General features: G+C 40.3%; 1 non-coding gene across 1 annotated transcript; it reads right to left on the reverse strand.

Annotated features, from left to right (window-relative positions):
* Positions 1–5,254: 5,254 nt before the first annotated feature.
* LOC142873499 (U6 spliceosomal RNA) lies at positions 5,255–5,361 on the reverse strand. Its single transcript, XR_012921521.1, has one exon. It is a non-coding gene; the product is annotated as a U6 spliceosomal RNA (small nuclear RNA).
* Positions 5,362–6,127: the final 766 nt, after the last annotated feature.

Here is a 6,127-nt window from a genome sequence, read left to right on the forward strand (position 1 = left end):
ACAGATTAGGAAAATATCTAGACACAGGCGACTCGTGCTTCCTTGGAGATCACTCATTCCTGACACATATTCAGTAAATGCTCTTAGTGCTTACATGGTTCCTATAGGCCTTATAGGTATTCTAGAAGTATTTATTGAGAAAGAGAAAAAAGAGGAAGGAAGGAAGAAAAGTGATCCTTTTGGGCCCTGTTTCCCTTTCCGTCTCCGACCTTTCACTCTGCTAAGCATTTTTCACTTCCTCATTTGCATTTTAGTTCTACTTTCAGCTGTTTAAACTTTCCCTCTCCTCCAAGGGCCAGTGTGACCTTGATAGTCTGGCCCAAACTTAACTTTTCAAAATCTATAATCTGTCTTTTCCCCTCTTGACCCTGGTTCTAGGCTCATTTCTCTTATTCCTGGATAACTAGGTTCTGAACTTCTATTGGGTTATCTTACAAGTCATCCCGAGATAGAAGATAGACTTCCTATTCTAGAAGACAGGATGGATTTGAGATCTTCTCCTGATTTAAAAATAAACACCACACTCATGCCTAAGTTCTACTTACTACACTTTTTCCTAAGCAAATAGGTTAAAGCTACTATAACATTTAATATTTATGGGATACTTTTCATGATTGATTCTATTTACTTCTTTGCGATTTTCTTTGCAATCTGAATTTTCTCCTCATAAAATTTATCCTCAATTCTTTAGGAAGATTGAATTTTAGTGTGTAAATCCTGTTGACAAATGAGATTCTAGAATGATGGACACTCCCTTTAACTCCCTACAACATGGATAAACTTGGAAAACACGTTAAGTAAATTAGGCCAGTCACAAAGTACTACACATTATATGATTCCATTTACATGAAATGTCCAGAATAAGCAAACCCATAGAAACAAAAAGCAAATTGGTAGTTTCCTAGGGCTCTAGGGCTTGAGGGGAAATGGGAATGACTGCTAATAGACATGGCATTTTTCTTTGGGGTGATGAAAATGTTCTAAAATTGATTGTGTTAATGGTTGCACAATTTTGTGAATACACTGAAAACCACAAAATTGAACACTTTAAATGGGTGAATTCTATGGTATATGAATTATACAAGCATGCCTTGTTTTATTGTACACCTCAGACATTGAGATTTTTACAAATTGAAGGTTTGTGGTATCCTTGTGTCAAGCAAGTCTATTAGCACTATTGCTAACAGCATGTGCTCACGTTATGTCTCTGTGTCCCATGTTGGTAATTCTCTCAATGTTTTATTTATTTGTTTTTATTTTTAATTTTTTTTTTTTTTTTTTTTGAGACAGAGTCTCACTCTGTTGTCCAGGCTAGAGTGAGTGCCGTGGTGTCAGCCTAGCTCACAGCAACCTCAAACTCCTGGGCTCAACCGATCTTCCTGCCTCAGCCTCCTGAGTAGCTGGAACTACAGGCATGCGCCACCATGCCTGGCTGACTTTTTTATATATATATATATTAGTTGGCCAATTAATTTCTTTCTATTTATAGTAGAGACTGGGTCTCACTCTTGCTCAGGCTCGTTTCAAAATCCTGACCTGGAGCAATCCTCCCGCCTCGGCCTCCCAGAGTGCTAGGATAACAGGCGTGAGCCACTGCGCCCGGTCTCTCTCAATATTTTAAACTTTTTCATTATTACTGTATCTATTATGGTGCTATGTTATCAATGGTCTTTGATGTTATTACTGTAATTGTTTTGGGGCACCACGAACCGCACCCATATAAGATGGCAAACCTAATCGACAAGTGTGTGTTCTGACCACCTACCAACCTTTTCCCTGTTTCTCTTCCTCTCCTTGGGCTCCCTATTCCTTGAGACATAATATTGAAATTAGGTCAGTTAATAACCCTACAATGGCCTCTAAGTGTTCAAGTGAAAGAAACAGTTGCACATCTTTCACTTTAAGTTAAAAGCTAGAAATGATTAAGCTTAGTCACTTAGAAATGATTAAGGCATGTGAAAGGCCAAGAGAGACTGAAAGCTAGGTCTCTTGCACCAAATAGTTAAGCAAGTTGTTATTGCAAAGGAAAAGTTCTTGGAGGAAATGAAAAAAGTGCTACTCCAGCAAACACATGAATGATAAAAAAAAAAAAGTGAAACAGCCTTATTGATGACATGGAGAAAGTTTTAGTGGTATGGACAGGAAACCAAACCAGCCATAAAATTCCCTCTTAAGCCAAAGCCTAAACCAAAGCAAGGTCCTAACTCTCTTCAAAGCTATGAAAGTTGAGAGAGGGGAGGAAGCTGCAGAAGAAAAGTTTGAAGCTAGCAGAGATTGGTCCATGAGGAAAGAAGCCATCTCCATAAACTAAAAGTGCAAGGTGAAGCAGCAAGTGCTGATATAGAATTTTAAGCAAGTGATCCAGAAGATCTAGCTAAGATCATTGATGAAGGTGGCTATGCTAAACAATGGATTTTCAATGTAGGCAAAACAATCTTTTATTGGAAGAAGATGCCATCTAGGACTTTCATAATTACAGAGAAGTCAATGGCTGGTTTCAAAGCTTCAAATGACAGGCTGACTTTCGTGTTAGGAATTAATGCAGCTGGTGAATTTAAGTTGAAGCCAGCGCTCATTTACCATTCTGAAAATCTTAGGGCCCTTAAGAATTATGCTAAATCTACTCTGCCTGTGCTCTATAAATGGAACAAAGCCTAATGACAGCCCATCTGTTTATAGTATGGTTTAGTGACTATTTTGAGCCCACTGTTGAGACCTACTGCTCAGGACAAAGGCTTTCTTTCAAAATCTACTGCTCATAGACAATGCTAGTGGTCACCCAAGAGCTCTGATGGAAATGTGAAAGGAGATGGGTGCTGTTTTCATGCCTGCTAATACAACATCCATTCTGCAGCCCATGGATCAAATAGTCATTTAGACTTTTAAGTCTTCTTAAGAAATACATTTCATAAGGCTATGGCCGCCTTGTATAGTGAGTCCTCTGATGAATCTGAACAAAGCCAATTGAAAATCTTCTAGAAAGGATTCGCCATTCTAGATGCCATTAAGAACACTTGTGATACATGGGAGAAGGTCAAAATATCAGTATAAACAAGAGTTTGAAAGAAATTGATTCTAACCCTCCCAGATGACTTTGTGGGGCTCAAGAATTCAGTGGGGGAAGTAAGTGTAGAGGTGGTGGAAATAGAAAGAGAACTAGAAATGGAGCTTGAAGATGGGACTGAATTGCTGCAATCTCATGATGAAACTTGAATGGACGAGGAGTTGCTTCTTAAGGATGAACAAAGAAAGTGGTTTCTTGAGATGGAAGCGACTCATGGAGAAGATGCCATGAACATTGTTGAAATGACAACAAAGGATTTAGAAGATTATATAAACCTAGTTGATAAAGCCGTGGCAGAGTTTGAGAGGATTTGTTAGAGTGGGAGACTAGGAGGCAGGGCTCTGAGACCAGATGCAGAGGCTTGCAGAGTGCATGCCGGTGTTAAAGTCTAACTAAGAGGTGTTGATAACCACAGACAATAACAGCTTCCACAGACTTGTCAACTATCTAGGTCATCTTACACAAACTTTGGCTAATTACAATATCATTACATACAATTGCATACATTCACATGACTGGGCCAGGCGTGGTGGCTCACGCCTGTAATCCTAGCACTCTGGGAGGTCAAGGCGGGTGGATCGCTCAAGATCAGGATTTTGAAACCAGCCTGAGCAAGAGTGAGACCCCCGTCTCTACTAAAAATAAAAATAAATTAATTGGCCAATTGATATATATATTCTTTTCTTCCACAGTCATCAAGAACATGTAAGAACCTCTACTCAGAGGATGGTAACAGATCGACTGTAATTTTGAAAGAAGTTCTACTGTGGATAAAATACTTTCAAACAGCATGACATGCTACAGAGAAATCATTTGTGAAAGGAAGAGTCAATTGATACAGCAAACTTTATTGTTGTCTTATTTTAAGAAATTGCCACAAACACCCCAACCTTCAGCAACCACCACCCTGATCAGTTAGCAACCATCAACATTGAAGCAATACCCTCCACCAGCAAAAAATGACAACTCGCTAAAGACTCAGATGCTCTTTAGCATTTTTTACCAATGAAGTATTTTGAAATTAAGGTATGTACATTTTTTTTTTTTTTTGAGACAGAGTCTTGCTTTGTTGCCCAGGCTAGAGTGAGTGCCGTGGCATCAGCCTAGCTCACAGCAACCTCAAACTCCTGGGCTCAAGCAATCCTCCTGCCTCAGCCTCCCAAGTAGCTGGGACTACAGGCATGCGCCACCATGCCTGGCTAGTTTTTTCTATATATATTAGTTGGCCAATTAATTTCTTTCTATTCATAGTAGAGACAGGGTCTCGCTCTTGCTCAGGCTGGTTTTGAACTCCTGACCTCGAGCAATCCGCCCGCCTCGGCCCCCCTAAGATGTCATTTTTAAAGAGGCAACCATTGGAACCTTGAAGTCATTACTTCTAGACTAACAAAAACATGTCATTATTAACTGTGTATCATGGATAGTTTACAAGTATGAATTGGTCTTATAATAAAAAAATTTTATTTTTTTGAGACAGAGAGTCTCGCTCTGACTCCTGGGCTAGAGTACAGTGGCATCATCATAGCCCACTGCAACCTCAAACTCCTGGGCTCAAGCATTCCTCTAGCCTCAGCCTCCTGAGTAGCTGGGACTACAGATGCAGGCCACAGCAACTGGCTAATTTTTCTATTTTTAGTAGGGACTGGGTCTCTGTCTTGCTCAGGCTGGTCTCTACCTCCTGACCTCAAGGGATCTTCCCACCTTGGCTTCCCAGAGTGAGACACGGCGCCCCACCTAAAATATCTTAAAATTATATATTGGTAGAATCCCTCACTAGTTGTTAATTTTAACTAGATAAGGCTCGGACTTATTGTTAAAATAAAAAATCTAGCAAAGACTCAGATTTCCCTCCCTGCAGCCCCCTCCCATTATGTGCAAAAGAAAAGAGGAACAAATGATCTTCTGATTTGCAAAGCAACTTCATAAGAATTTATCCTATTTACACATGCAGCAATGTCAATTACAATATTACTGACAGGACAACAAATCATCAAGTCAAGCAGCCAATCAGAATTACAAGCTGTACAGAAGTTGCTCACTCAGCACATCTGCTTATTTTCAGGAGTACCTAGAGTCCTGGTACCAACCCTTGGCCAAACTCTGGGAGTTAAACCCATGGCAGTAACACAGTAACTACTGTGTTTCTCTGAAAATAAGACAGGGTCTTTTTTTTTTTTTTTTTTTTTAATAAAAAATATGGAACGCTTCACGAATTTGCGTGTCATCCTTGCGCAGGGGCCATGCTAATCTTCTCTGTATCGTTCCAATTTTAGTATATGTGCTGCCGAAGCGAGCACGTATAAGACAGGGTCTTATATTTATTTTTCCTCAAGAAGACACCCTAGGGCTTATTTTCAGGGGATGTGTTATTTTTTTAAGTACGATACAACAATCTATGTTTATTCAAATATAGTTAAGTCGTTGTTTTCTGGAACATCATCATAATTCTCCAAACCCCGAATTCCATCCTAAATTTCTTGCAACTCTATTTTCTTTAAAACCATTGGCCCCGATCTCTCATGTCAAGCAATAGAGCTCTCATGGGGCAGATGAGAAGGGCTGCTCGTCTTCTTTACCGCTCCGCGACGAAATGCATGGGTTGTGCAGATGCGCTGCGTAGCCACGCCCATCACTAGATCTTATTTTTGCGGTAGAGCTTATATTGTGCAAATGCTGAGAAATCCTGCTAGGGCTTATTTTATGGGTAGATCTTATTTTCAGGGAAACAGGGTAGTTAATGAGGTTGTTTTGTGCTCCTGAGGCACTGAGACATGATGTGTCAGATTGTCAGTATTGCTTACATCCGATTATCAGCATTGCTTAAGATAAATATCAAGCATCTGCCTCCTGGATTGAGGTCTGCACCACGGTGGTCAGTGGGAGAAATGTGCCCATGAGACCAGATTCCTATAAGAACTCTGGGCCCTGAAACCTGAGCAGGCTTATCTGGGCAGAGCCATCCCATGCACATTTCTGTAATTTGCAACTAGACAGACCGTGTAGTGTGACCTACATGGAGGGAGGACCTAGAAGTCTGCACCTAATCTGCACCTTGCCATACTA

This window comes from Microcebus murinus, chromosome 10, assembly GCF_040939455.1.
Source record: "Microcebus murinus isolate Inina chromosome 10, M.murinus_Inina_mat1.0, whole genome shotgun sequence".
Classification (NCBI taxonomy): domain Eukaryota; kingdom Metazoa; phylum Chordata; class Mammalia; order Primates; family Cheirogaleidae; genus Microcebus; species Microcebus murinus.